Here is a 13860-nt window from a genome sequence, read left to right on the forward strand (position 1 = left end):
TTAATGATCACATTTTCACCAAAACCTCTACACCAGTAAAAATCCTGGTCCTCTTCTGGTCTAACCCAGCAGAAAGGTATGATGCTGAGACAGATTGAATCTCTCTTATGTATCACTGTCTGACTTGCAGTACTTACAATATACAGTATGTTCTGTAAAGAGTTGTGAATATACTTTTTTTTTATAGATTTTTTGAAAATGCCAAATGTGTTTACACACAGTAACCATTTTGTCTGTAGCTACGAGCCCTGAACACTGTTTTCCATTTCTTGTATCGTGTGTACTGACTGCTTGGTACTGTTTATGTACTGATTGGCTTGGTGTATAATCTGAAAGTATTTTGCTTTTGACCATGGATAAAATGGTTGTGAGACGAATATTTGATTTTGCCAGAAGAGTCGGAGGTTTTGTGAATGTTGTTGGAAAATGTGGTTTTGAAAAAAGTCTGGAAGGTTTCAGCAAATGTGTCTTAGCAACTGTGAAAAACAGCAAAAACAATAACACCTGAAATAAATAAAAGAAAATAAAACATATATAAACAACATATAGAAGCAAAGATAAAAAACAATGATTAAAGCCGCAGTATGTAACTCTTAGTGCTCGTAAGGGCATTTGCAAGAATGCACTGGACCTGAACAAAAACAACCAATCAGAGCAAAGGACAGAAGAACCTGATTTTTCCACAGATTATCTGTCACATGTTCTACTGTCAGGATATAGTGAAAGTTTCAGCAAATATGAAAAAAAGTAATTTTTATAAAAGTTACCTTCTGCAGCTTTAAAAGAGTGCTGACAATAAAGGAAACATGATCTTCATGTCAGTTTCTGCTGACAGGGATGGCATACAACTGCTAGAGATACAAAGAAAACCATAAACAAAATTCAGTTGCAGCAGGATGGTACTTTTTCCACAACTGACATCCTCTGTATCTGAGAGAGAATTGACAATGAATGAATCAATGAAGGAGTCACCTACATCTAAAGTATTCCTCTAAATCTTTCCACAACTGCAGAAAATTAAAAGTTGTAACACTAGGTGGCAGTATGACACTTCCCTCAACACTAGAATATAATAAAGAGGAAATTAGAGGAAGATTAAGATGTATGGCAGAAGCAACAGTCAGTATGTGATTTCTTTCAAATACATTAAAGTGTCAGATGTGTCGTCATGCCAGAGCACTCCTGCTAATGTCTCAGGATGCGAATGGACTCCGCTCTCTGCCAGGATTATCCCACAGCGCTGTGTGCAGTGATGAATGGCCATGTCTGTGCCACAATCTGTCAGAGATGTGCAGGTATGCAGGTAGATACTGATTACAGGACAGACGGTGAGACAGGGAGAGAAAGAGGACAGGGAAAAACAGGAAGGAGGAAAGGAGTGATGGTGGTTATATAAAAGAAAGAGAGAGATAGAGAGAGAGATTTATGTCTCTTATCTATTTAGCAAATGGTAGTGTGTGGATGTTTTGGATGAGGCAGAAAGCTCTCTACTCTTTCATTACACTCCCATTGCCTCCAGCTGAGTCCTCTATGCTCCCAGTCTCTGGGGACACACTGTCCTCCTGTCTTGTCCTAATGAACAGTCTGCATATGTTCCATCCTCAGACAACAGAGAGAGGCCTCAAAAAGCTTGGGATGAAAAGTTTGCTTTTATCTCCATTTTTAAAAATTCTTTGTTATAAGCATTATAAGTAAACTGCTGTTTGACAGCAGGGCTGCACAGTTAATCGAAATATACAAATCGTAGAAGCTGCAATTCTTTGATAGGTAAAATGTGTGATAAAACAGCATCATAATGAAGCACAGCATATGTACTTTTTTTTTTTACAGTAAAACACACATCATTTCACCCACAAACCCAAATGAAAGTATCTGTCTGCTGCTGTAGAATGTTTATGCACCAGCTGTGATCACAAGATGGCTTACTGAAAAAGTGCATAGGAAATCACAGATCCCATGCACAATTAATTAAAAGGCTTACAGCATACCAAAACCTCTGCTCTGGACCAACTTAAAACTCCTTTTATAAATCTATTTTTAAACATTATTTGCGAATATTACAGTTTGTGGTGTTTCCTGAATGCTTCATTAGGCTGACTTGTTAATTAAAGGACTAGTGTGTAGAATTTAGTAGCATCATCATAATCATCCTCATCCTCATCCTCCGGGGTCGGGTCGCGGGGGTAGCAGGTCTAGCAGAGGACCCCTAACTTCCCTTTCCCTGGCCACGTCAGCCAATTCTGTCTGGGGGATTCCGAGGCATTCCCAGGCCAGTGTGGAGATATAATCTCTCCACCTGGTCCTCGGTCTGCCCCGTTACTGTACTGTAAGTATTTTTTCGGGTATCTGTACTTTACTTGAGTACTTATTTTTCTGACAACGTTTTACTTTTACTCACTACATTTTACACAAATATCTGTAAGTTCTTTTCCTTACATTTTAAAAACAGGCTTTAGTTTGAATACATTTCAGCGCCGGCAACATTTTAGATTTATTTCCAGTGAGATATCGAGTTTATATAGGGACTTTTGCTGCTTTAGAAACAATATTTAGTTACATTTAATATATAAATAAATTCTAATCCAGTTCATTACATTTATAATTGTTCTTGCTGAGTAGACTATAATTTGAAAACCCTGTGTGGGTTTTTGCATATAAATATTGTAATGATAATAGTCAAGAATAATGAAGAAGAAAGAAAGAAGAAGAATCCACTGGGCCTGAACGAAAACAACAATCAGAGCCAAGAAAGATAGAGAGAGGATTTGGGTTGGAAGCTTGAAGATAGTTGATTGTAAAACATAGATGCTTTGGGACCCTGGGAATGAGCCTCAACAATCCACTATCTTTCTAACTACAGATGGAAGTCTGAATGTGAACCCTGGTCTTTAAAGTCACAGGCATACACTTTGACCCTCATTATACACCCCAACCACCTCTGTTATATTTAGTAACCTTCTGAACACAAAAAGCAGAATTCTGTTCTTCATAGTGTTCACAGTGTATTTATTCAGGAATGATGATTGTGGAGGCTGAGTGGATTGAGCCAGATTCTCACTAGAGCAGGAAAGGCAGCATGAGCTGGACTGGCAACAGGCAGTCAGACAGACCAGATCCAGAGAAGAATGTGACAGTGTCAGACAGGAGACAAAAGTCAAAACAAAGAATTATGAAAAATAGCATCTCTTGGCCGCTGTGTTTGTACTGAACTGAACGATGAGGCGCAGACTGGAGTGAAGCGTCAGTGTTGATACCTGCAGAGTTTTGATTAGTGGATGAGTCACAGGTGTGCAGGTGATTGCAACAGGAGGGAGACTGGAGTGCCACGCCCACACAGACGCACACGTCTTGGGACTGACATGGGACTGACTAGAAACACTAGGGAGGGGTGAACAGCTGAAAACAACAGGAGAGAGGGACAGGCACAGCCAGATGACGACATGCAACTTTGGTGCGGAACATTCAGAAAAACCTTGTCCGAGCAGTGATTACATTTGGTAACACAAGGTAATGGGGTAAGCAAGTATGTTATATAAACAACATTTCTAGGAGACAAAATTGGTAATAGATATCTAGACTCACAGGTGACGGTACACAGTAAGAATTTAGGGTACTCATGTAAAATCAGACGTGCTGGTACTTATATTTATTATGTTGATATTAACATCTATAATAATATTACAGCTCAGTGTGTTTCACAGAATTGGAAAAGTTACATTTGTTCTATAAACACATAATTTAATAAAGAACTACAAGGATTACAATAGTGCGTTCTGCAGATAATGATTATCCTCAGCTATTATTTCCCGCTGAAGCTCCTATCAACATGCTTGTTACACAGAGCGAGCAGTGAACGGGCTGAGGTCTCTATTCTGAAGATAATGAAGAAACACCTCAGTGAACACATTCAGTTTTCTTTCCAGTTGGCCACAAAGGTCAGAGTGCTGATCAGCCCTGAGCTGTCAGCTCCTCAGTAAACAACACATAAAATGTATTATTGACAGGGCCGTTGCTCCCTGCTGCGCAGCTTCGCAGGAAATCAGGCTTTGACAACAGTATAATTGCAGTCTGTCTGAGCTCTTTGAACCGTTGCTCCCATTTATGGATTGCAATTTTTTTAAGCATGTTGTTTATCAGTGTGAGCACTGTGCATTGGTCACACTCTGAGACGGTGAAAGGCAGCATTATGTATTGCAGCAGTGCTGTGTCCTGTGGGTATTTAAATGGTGGCAATGCTGTACTGTGTTTCTCAGGCAGTTAAAATGGAGGCAGCATTAATCCAAGACTTAACAATGATTTGATGCGGAGGCCTGGAGCTTTGACTGCAGCCAGCAGGTAGCAGCATGCATTAGCATTTTTTAATTAAGACTGCACTTCCAATACCTCTCTCCCAGTACGCCTCCACCTCCTACCTGTGACAAACCCAGCGAGGGAAAGGTCAACTGTGTGTGTGTGAGGGTAACAGTGAATACAGAGTGGGAGGGAGAGGGAGAGACATTTGTTTTTCTCTTCAGTTGGCCACAGATCCTTAGAAAATAAGAAACATCTATTTAACTCACTAACTAAAATGTACAGTATGTAAAAATTTTTAAATGTCTATAAACACTAGACCTATGTTATATATTTTGTTGAGTTGTGCACTACATTATCCCAAATGTTTCCAACCATGTTATCTGTCATTTTATAAAGGTAACTGTGTGTTTATTACTTCCCTCTTGTTGCTATAACTACCGGGCACTTTGAAGTGAAGCCAATGTGGAAGTGTCTTAAACCTGCATTCTATGTAATGTCCAGCAGGGGCAGTTCCATTGGCTGTAATATAACACTGATACCATGCAGTCTTAAGGAGAAATTAGCAGACTTCTGACTTGATTTATTAGCTCAGTAAACAGTTTCCTAATGAGTTTAGGATAAGGTTTCAAGTCTTCTTCCATACAGCATGATGTTTATTTAGTAAATTATGCTACCATTTAGAGTAAAATATACCATAAAGCAGGGTATGCTTTAGGGCGTGGCTACCTTATGATTGACAAGTCATTCTCAGTGAGTCTGTCCAGCTCAACGCACCAAACTCAGATCAAACTGTCAAACTAGGCAGTGCTGATCAAATATGAATCCAGATTCTGTTATTGCGTTGGCTATTTCTCAACTCACATCCTTTCAGAAACATTTTTAAGAGTTATCTGGAATACGATACATTACATCATCTGTGAACATACCTATGAATATTATATTTGATTTCTACCAACAGGTAAAATGTCTAAATGTTGCACATTTGAACTTTAAGTTCACTGTGCTGTATCTCCCTTGCCATTGAATTCTGTTAAATAAACAAATGTTTGAGCGAACAAGACAACAGGAGACGGGAAATGATCAGGAGCCTAAGCATATAGTTAACGTACCTTGGCCTGATTTCAGATGCCATATGAATTATGTGGCTCAGACATAGCGCTAATGACAGGAGAGGTCAGAGGACACGGCAAGATTCAACAGTACACCGGTAGCCACTTTATTTATCTCAGCCACTGCTGCCAGGCACCATGAAAACAACCTCCATTACTAGACTGTACAGACACTCCTCTGAAGACTGTGTCCTCCAACACATCTGTTACTGCACTCAGTAAGTAGTCATGTCTCATGATGATGACCTCACCATCCATCTGGCACATGTAGCCAAGAAGCTAATATGACACGCTGATTTGACAGTGCTATAACCTTGACATAGATTTTCAGGCATACTTATCATCTTGAATGAACACCCATAGCAAATGGAAGCTTCTATCCTTGTAAAGAACCCAGATAGAAATATCTGAAAACATATTCACAGACGGTACGGGACATCTTAGCAGACTGAGATGGACTGAAAAACAGGACATCAATACAGCACTGGTGGACTGCTGTGATTCTTTTATGGTGAAACAGCTTAGTCAGGTGCCAGTATAGTTACAGGAAAATACATTAACATACCTAAAATATAGATTTCATTGTGCAACCCATGCTGTAAAATACAGAAGAATGACCTTGATTCCTTGGTTAGATATGATATTAGATATTAACTGACTAGCTCCACGCCACAGTACTAGTACAAGTAACAGTGCTGCTGTTTTATTTCCATGTCTTCTACATTAATCAAAAACAGGTGACAGTCTTGACAGAAAGTCTTTGTCACTTAGACTCAACAGGGAGATTTTTGTGATGGAGGGGCTTCTGCCCTGAGCAGCCCCACGGAGTCCAGACACTGGTGGTGGTGGCTAATGACTCTGCTGAGGCTGCGGAAATAATTAAGCTGATGAATCTGCAAAGACTGGGTGGTGATGTGTTGCAAAAATCAGCGGCATGGATGAACTGAAGGCAGAGAGAGAAAAAAAATCCTATTTAAAAAGACAGCAACAAGATGATATTCTAACAATGCAAGTGTGTCCCAGTGCCATTGGATAGATGAGACTAGCTGATATCTCGATTGACAGCTGATAATGACAGCAAGAAAACTATGCAAAAGGAGTGAATGCAGCATGGAAAGATAAATGAACTACAGGACTATATTCAAAAGAACAGACTTTCTAACTGAACTATTTATATGGCGCCTTCCAAGGGACCTATTTGTGACAATGCAAAAATAACTCAGGAATCAAGACTTCATGCTAGTGAGCTAGACAGCTTTTTCACATCACTCATGAGAATATTCCTGACATCACCACGATGTGCTTTTATCCGTTTTTTAACATGATATACGGTAATATTGTATATCGTCTCACCCCTACTAATGACGCTTTATTGTAAGAGATTAAATATAAAAGTGACAGTTGTAATTTCAGCCGTAAAATCAATGGAGTCCACCTAAAAATCAAAAGCCTGCTTCTGTTTCCCTCTGTCTGAGGTCAAGGACCCATTGTTCTAGTTGGCCACCATTATCATTATAAACTTCATGTGCCATGCAATAAACAAAAACATTTACAGTTGTAGCAATGGTAACTGACAGCTTAGCAAAGAGTTAATAGGACTATTTCCATCATTGGTAACATCAGACTTTCCTTATGTCTTGGTAGCAACTCATTTTAGACTTCCTGGCTTTTTAAAATCATTCCTTGAGATTGCCATTCTTTTTGTAATTGTACATTAGCTATTATATCATGGGAATGCAAAAGTGATGAGAGCACAGATTGAAAAAGATATTTCCAAACAGGAAATTAAATATTAAGGGTTTTAATTAATTAAACATGACAGAGCAGTTTTACACATTTACTACACTGAGTGAAATTCTCACATCCTCTCTGTAAAATGGGTGCTATGACAGCCTCATATGTCAAAGCCCCTGTCTCGTAAGCAAGAGGAGGACAGAGTTCCTGCATTCCCAGTGACTTGAGCAGCATGTCTAATGCATGTTTAATACAGCTATGTGTTGGCCTGTTGTCCCACACTCTGATGTTGTTATTAATGCTGTGATTTATTGGCCTGTCAGATGCCTCTCTCTTCATCTAGCTGAGGCTTGAGAGGGTCAGCGCAGGTTAAGTGCCTCGCCTGAGAGCAGGAGAGCTGTGGTCTGAGCTGCATTTCAATGTCTAGGGCCTGCCTTGCCTCCAACAGGGCTGTTCAGACTGCAAGTTTACTTTGCCCTAAGTAACGTGTGTTAAACAGGATCAAGAGTTAGTGCTGTGTGGCAGCAGGTCTAAATGAAGACACAGTCACTTATTGCCCATGCATATTTAGCAAGTAACACTGTTCTATTTTCACAGCAGTGATGTTAAGGTGCATTCAGATTCAACACAACTCATATGTGATATAGACATTTGCTGTAGCTAGCTATGATTTCGTCTATGATCCTCCTTGTTCAAAACGGGCTTGCTGACTTCAAATTCTTTCTGGAAACTTTGGTCTCAGAGGGTAGATTTAATATTTAGTAATATCAGCCCAGATAACAAACAAAATTGTATAATTAGATTATAGTTTTTGTTGGAGGCAAGGCAGGCCCTTGCTCAAGGATACTTCGGCACCAGGAGCCAGGGATCAAACCCACAACCTTCCGATTAAGGAACGACCCGCTCTGCCTCTGAGCCACAGCCGCCCCCTTATCTATGCTTGTTGCCTTTTTTGTGTCCATTTTTCTGTCTTTATCACTGACAGTATACTGTATAATTAGTGGAAAGAGCATCTGGGTCTGTGAAGTGAAGCCAACGTGGACGTGTCTTAAACCTACATTCTTTCTAATGGCCAGCAGGGGGCAGCTCCATGGGCTGCAAAAAAGAAGACAGTGTTGAGTCCTTTTATGAGCTCAGTAAACAGTTTCCTAATGAGTTTATAGTCTCAATCTCTAGTTTCAGTCTTCTTCCATACAGCATGATCATTTAGTAAATTATGGGTCGATTTAGAGTAAATGGTAAATGGCAATGGTAAATGGACCTGTACTTAGCGCCTTTCTAGTTTTCCGACCACTCAAAGCGCTTTTACGCCACATTCGCCCTTTCACACACATTCACTCAGTGATTGCAAAGCCCATCGAACAGAAACTAATGCATTCATACACATTCACACACTGATGCACAGCATCAGGAGCAATTTGGGGTTCAGTATCTTGCTCAAGGACACTTCGACATGTGGCGGGAGGAGCCAGGCATCGAACAGACCCTTTCCTCCTCTGAGCCAGAGCCACCCAGAGAAAAATAGACGATAATGCAGGGTATGCTTAAGGGCGTGCCTACCAAACTCAGATCAAACTGTCAAAGTAGGCAGTACTGATCAAATATGAATCAAGATTCTGTTACTGCCTTGCCTATTTCTCTCTGAAGATCTCTCTCTGAAGAAACACATTTAAGTGTACTATTTATCTGGAATGCAAGATTGTGTGTGATCAGGCAAGCCTCCATTGTTTCCTGTTAAGCATGAGTCAAAACCAATTGCAGCCAATGAGAGCAGCCCAACTTGCTGCCACTGGCTGCAAAAAACCAACCGGGTGACGACGATAAGGCCAAATTTGAGGCTTCAAAACGGTACTCCACAAACCAATGGTTGACACCACAATAGGTTTACACTTAATCACTATCTTTCATGAATATGTCAAGGTAGCTACTGTAGGAAGATGCCATCCCCATTCTAAATTCTGACCTAAAGCTCTGATTGTTGATTGTCTCTACAACCAGCAGAACCAGCCATTGAGCACACCAGACCTGTTCAGCGGTCTGGAGCCAGGCAATTGCTCTGCCTCTAAAATTATTTTTTTGTTAATATAAACACACTCTTAGTTCATATAATTCCAGAAGAAAGGGTTGAATTTCCAGTAATTGTTCCTGACTTTACACATTATCAAAATGAACTGAAATGTAAATTCTTCAATTTAAAAAGTCAATCTAAGCTGAGGACATCACTGCCTTCCAGGACTCTGCAGTTCTATATAGCAACTGTGGCATTTAAAGCAATGCTACAGCAGAGAAATGCACTCTTCTGTGATAACACAGTCACTATAACTATGAGAAATAGAAGAGCCAGAAATAGCCGGACAGGTTCAGCCGCATGCCCACAGACAGCCAGGGAGATTAGAATGTGTTTTATGGACGCACTGCAGATCACATTAACGTTATTACATTCAACAGGAAAGAGGAGAGAGATGGGCTGGAAGGGAGGGAATGGAGATGAAAAGGGGAGACAGGGGATGGATAGGAAAACTGGAGGAGTGAAATAGAGCAGAATGGGCAACAAATGAAAGTGTGAAAGAAATAAAGGGAGAAACTTAGCGGGATGGAGGTGAAAGGTAAAAGTTGTGTAAGTGAGAATCTTAGATGTTGATAAGGAGAAAGTAGAATATTAGGAGGAAGGAGAGGGTGAATCACATTCTGGATCTGGACTGCTTCCAATTAACTAGAGACCAGCTGCAGAGGGCTGAGCCTGCAGAAAGCAGTGGCCATCATACAGAGCAGTCAGATGGTGGTCAGCTACTGCGGCCCCCACAGCAGACAATGAACCGCATGGATGAACTCCTGACTGTTATCACATTCAAGTAGCCACAGTGCCAAGGCAGGGGAGGCTGAAAACAACAAGTTAAAGGTTCATCTCTGTGGAGTGTCCAGGGTGAAGGCTGAAGAAGAGGGTGACATGAACTTAATGCAGGGTTTTCATGGGTGCTTAGGGAGTGTGAGAAAGGCCAAATGAAATGTAAGGCCTTAAGAAGAGTTCAGATCCGCCCTTAGAGGAATAACAATCCAACACAAATTCAACCCTATAGTGTTTTTTACAAAGGTATGCTGTTTTGTCCAATCAAAGAAAACAGCTTTTTCTTCTGCTAAACAATATGTCAGCTTCCATTTGAGATTTTATTTGCTCTGAGTTAGAATTTGCTAATGGTCTGGTGACATTTTTTCAGCGATCTCCACTCGGTGGCAATCTACAAGGATAAAATCATGTAGTGTGAACTTGTCATTAGAATAACAATCTGAGCGTGTCAGTGGCAAAAACAAACACTTTTACTGGACATACTTTGACTGGCACAGGGGGCTTATTTTGAGGGGGGTTTATTTTGATCAAATCAGTGTTGGTGATTGTTGTAGAGACTGTGGAAACACTGACATAAACAGTTTTGTTGAGTTTTGTTTTATTTCTGTCCATTTTGCAGTGTGTTTTATCTGTGAGGTAAAATGACTGGTTTGTCTATGGAGTCTGGTATGCCATAATGCCCACTGATTACGACATCTACTGGCAGTAAATAGAACATTCAAAGTTGGACGATTATGCTATACACAATTTACGCCCAATGACGACATTCAGTGCCAGAGCAGGAAGACAGTTCTTTGTGAGGTGATACGGTGAGATTGGAGGTGTTGGTTAAAGCTGCCCTGCCTTATCAAAAACAAACCAGTTTTGAGTTTGCTATTCTGAAGAAGCATTGCCTGATGTGAACCATGCCTCGCACAAAAGAGCTCTCAGAAGACCTACGATTAAGAATTGCTGACTTGTTGAAAGGGTTACAAAAGTATCTCTAAAAGCCTTGATGTTCACGGTAAGACAAATTGTCTATAAATGGAGAAAGTTCAGCACTGTTGCTACTCTCCCTAGGAGTGGCTGGATTGCTATCATCGACGGAAAAATTAATTCCCAAGTTTATCAAGACATTTTACAGGAGAACTTTCAATTCAATTCAATTCAATTCAATTTTATTTGTATAGCGCCAATTCATAACAGAAGTTATCTCAGGACACTTTTCAAATAGAGCAGGTCTAGACCGAACTCTTTAACATTAATTACAGAGACCCAACAGTACCACCATGAGCAAGCACTTGGCGACAAGGGCAAGGAAAAACTGCCTGTTAAAAGGCAGAAACCTAGGACAGATCCTCCGGCTCTAGGTGGGTGGTCGTCTGTCTCGACCAGTTGGGGTGAGAGAGAGAGAGAGAGAGAGAGAGAGAGAGAGAGCGCGACAGACAGACAGACAGACAGGTGCACAGCAACAACAGTATTGGCAATGGCAGTCAAGCAGGACCATGGCAGGAGGCTCCACCAGGATCCATGAGAACCTGCGAGACGAGAAAGCACAAGAACTCCGGGGAAGAAGTGGAGTTAGTAACATGCATTAAAGGGACATGAATGAGTGCAGAAAGAGAGAGGAAGAGAGTAGCTCAGTGCACCATGGGAAATCCCCCGATAGTCTAGGCCTATAGCAGCATAACTAAGGGATGGTTCAGGACTCACCTGATCCAGCCCTAACTATAAGCTTTATCAAAGAGGAATGTCTTAAGCCTACTCTTGAATGTGGTGAGGGTGTCTGCCTCCCGAACCACAACTGGAAGCTGGTTCCACAGGAGAGGAGCTTGGTAACTGAAGGCTCTGGCTCCTGTTCTACTTTTAGAGACTATAGGAACCACAAGTAGCCCAGCATTCAGAGAACGTAGTGTTCTAGTGGGGTAATAGGGTACTATGAGCTCTTTAAGATATGAAGGGGCCTGACCATGAAGAGCTTTATAGGTGAGGAGGAGTATTTTAAATTCAATTCTACATTTTATAGGGAGCCAATGCAGAGTAGCTAGTACAGGAGAGATGTGATCTCTTTTTCTAGTTCCTGTCAGTACTCGTGCTGCAGCGTTCTGAATTAATTGGAGCGTTTTAATGGACTTATTGGGGCAACCTGATAATAAAGAGTTGCAGTAATCCAGCCTTGAAGTAACAAATGCATGGATTAGTTTTTCTGCATCTGTCTGTGATAGTATGTGTCTAATTTTTCTAATATTACGTAAATGAAAGAAGGCAGTCCTAGAGGTCTGCTTTATGTGGGAGTTAAATGACAAGTCCTGATCAAAGATAACTCCAAGATTCCTGACAGTGGTGCTAGAGGCCAAGTTAATGCCATCTAGAGTGACTATATCTTTAGACAATGAGTCTCTAAGGTTTTTGGGGCCAAGAACAAGAATTTCGGTTTTTTCTGAGTTTAACATCAGAAAATTGCAGGTCATCCAGGATTTTATGTCCTTAAGACATGTTTGTAATTTAGATAATTGATTAATTTCATTGGGTTTGATTGATAGATATAACTGCGTATCATCTGCATAACAGTGAAAGTTAATGGAGTGATTCCTAATAATGTTGCCTAAAGGGAGCATATATAAAGTAAATAGTATTGGTCCAAGTACAGAACCTTGTGGAACTCCATGACTAACTTTAGTATTTATGGAGGATTCATCGTTAACATGTACAAACTGAGAACGATCTGATAAGTATGACTTAAACCAGGTTAGGGCAGTTCCTTTAATGCCAATTTGATGCTCAAGTCTCTGTAAAAGAATATCATGGTCAATGGTGTCAAATGCAGCACTAAGATCTAATAATACAAGTACAGAGACAAGTCCATTGTCAGAAGCAGTCAGAAGGTCATTATTAACTTAAGGCCATCTGTCCACCAATTGAAGCTCAACAGAAGATGGGTGATGCAACAGGACAACAACCCAAAGCACAGAAGTAAATCAACAACTGAATGGCTTCAACAGAAGAAAATACGCCTTCTGGAGTGGCCCAGTCAGAGTCCTGACCTCAACCCGAATGAGATGCTGTGGCATGACCTCAATAGAGCGATTCATACCCGACATCCCAAGAATATTGCTGAATTGAAACAGTTTTGTAAAGAGGACTGGTCCAGCATTCCTCCTGACCGTTGTGGAGGTTTGATCTGCAACTACAGGAAATCCAGGTAATTCCAAGGGGTTCACATACTTGCAACTGTATTATAAAATCCTAATAGGTTGTTACTGAGCTGTTAACTGACTGATAAATGGTTAATGTATGTTTATGCTTGATGTCATTTAGAAAAAGCATCTCTATTGCATTATTTGTCCAAGTGAGAGTTTGTTTTCACACAATGTCCTATGCAGTACATATCTTGGTCACAGACATGCAGTCCAAGGGCTTATTATTAAAAATGTATGTAAAAAAATAAATAAGTCTCTCTCTTGAATTAAATCCTGGGGGAGAGTATTGAAATGTCTTAAACTTGGCTGTATTACTGATTAGAGGAGAGCAGGGGGGGCTGTTGGCCGGAGAGGAGGAAATAAGGATACGTTTATGAGGGAGAGGGAGGTGAGGAGTGATTGGGATTCAGAGGGACAGACGGTTTAAACAGCAGGTGTGTGAGAAAGTGGGGGCCGCTCATATTTCCCACTCCAGTTCAGCAGAGCAGATTGGGGAGTGGGGTGATACTGGGGACGGGGGTAACAGCCATGATTCCATCACCCTCCAGTGGCTGTGCATTATTTGCAACAACAACGCAGTTATAATCTGTCAGCCCAGAGAGGAATCAGCTGACTGATGACGTCATGGACTGCTAGCGGGCGTTGTCTCAGGCTTTTATTTTGCCTCCAATCGCAGTGTACACTGTAAAACGTGTCCGGC

At 40.9% G+C, this 13860-nt stretch overlaps 1 protein-coding gene and 1 long non-coding RNA gene across 9 annotated transcripts in view; one reads left to right on the top strand and one right to left on the bottom strand.

Moving 5' to 3' along the window:
* LOC127372052 (uncharacterized) overlaps positions 1–8066 on the bottom strand; it is a 281035-nt gene extending 272969 nt beyond the window's left edge. Inside the window, exon 1 of the long non-coding RNA XR_007886498.1 lies at positions 8018–8066. This is a non-coding gene — a long non-coding RNA (uncharacterized LOC127372052). The remainder of the gene's footprint in view (positions 1–8017) is intronic.
* Positions 1–13860, top strand: part of gabbr1b (gamma-aminobutyric acid (GABA) B receptor, 1b) — a 208046-nt gene that overhangs the window by 62952 nt on the left and 131234 nt on the right. The window contains exon 1 of one of the 8 annotated variants that reach the window (XM_051415265.1): positions 3369–3515. The exons of 6 other annotated variants lie outside the window; for them this stretch is intronic. The gene's annotated coding sequence lies outside the window, so the exon portion shown is untranslated. Of the gene's footprint in view, positions 1–3368; positions 3516–13860 lie in introns of those variants that run through there. One more of the 8 variants, XM_051415266.1, reaches the window with a different exon arrangement.

The sequence above is a fragment of the Dicentrarchus labrax genome, unplaced genomic scaffold (assembly GCF_905237075.1).
Source record: "Dicentrarchus labrax unplaced genomic scaffold, dlabrax2021, whole genome shotgun sequence".
Taxonomy (NCBI): Eukaryota; Metazoa; Chordata; class Actinopteri; family Moronidae; genus Dicentrarchus; species Dicentrarchus labrax.